This window comes from Mus caroli, chromosome 2 (assembly GCF_900094665.2).
Source record: "Mus caroli chromosome 2, CAROLI_EIJ_v1.1, whole genome shotgun sequence".
Classification (NCBI taxonomy): Eukaryota; Metazoa; Chordata; class Mammalia; order Rodentia; family Muridae; genus Mus; species Mus caroli.
In genome coordinates, this window is record NC_034571.1 from 156358458 (window position 1) to 156359654 (window position 1197).

The following is a 1197-nucleotide window of genomic DNA, read 5'->3' on the forward strand; positions in this document are numbered from 1 at the left end:
GGACTCATGCTCTAGGTTCACATGACTGTTTGCAAGTTTAATTTCTTGAAGCTACTGAACTCACAGCACCTTGCTTTGCTGAGGCCAACGACTTAAAGCCACAAGGATTTTTTTTTTTTTTTTTTTTTTTTTTTGCTAACTCATGAATCAACTAATTGTGGCCATTAACACATCTGCATAATCCTGTACATGTGTTATGTAATGTAACCTATTATAAACCCAGTGGCACCCTACATAATATGTTAATCCTACCCACATCAAGAGAAGAGACTGAGGGGCCTGGAGAGATGGCTCAGGGGTTAGAGAGCAGCAGCTGCTCTTGCAGAGGACGCAGGTTCTGTTGCCAGTGTTTATCTCACATAGCTCAGGAACTCCAATTCTGGGGAATATAACGTTTCAGTCCTTCAGAGGTACTAATGCTCATGCGTACTCATTCACAGTCACACACACACACACACACACACACACACACTAAAATAGGGGCCTGGGGAGATAGATGGCTTAGCAGTCAAGAGCACTGGCTGCTATTCTAGAGCACCAAGGTTCAGTCCCTAGCACCCACCTGGCAGCTCACAAGTGTCTGTACCTCCAGTTCCTGGGATCTGACACCCGAACGCACACATACATGTAGGCAAAACACCAATGCATGACATTAAAAAAAAAATGTTTTAGGGCTGGAGAGATGGCTCAGTGGTTAAAAGCACTGACTGCTCTTCTAGAGATCCTGAGTTCAATTCCCAGCAACCACATGGTGACTCACAACCATCTGTAATGGGATCTGATGCCGTCTTCTGATGTGTCTGAATAAATCTTAAAAATTTTTTAAAAAGATTTATTTATATATTATATGTAAGTACACTGTAGCTGTCTTCAGACACTCCAGAAGAGGGCATCAGATTTCATTACAAATGGCTGTGAGCCACCATGTGGTTGCTGGGATTTGAACTCAGGACCTTAGGAAGAGCAGTTGGTGCTCTTAACCACTGAGCCATCTTGCCAGCCCCCCCCCCAAAAAAATGTTTTAATCATAAAATAATAAATATCTAAGAGAGTGAGAGCCGGGCGTGGTGGCACACGCCTTTAATCCCAGCACTCGGGAAGCAGAGGCAGGCAGATTTCTGAGTTCGAGGCCAGCCTGGTCTACAAAGTGAGTTCCAGGACAGCCAGGGCTATACAGAGAAACCCTGTCTCAAAAAA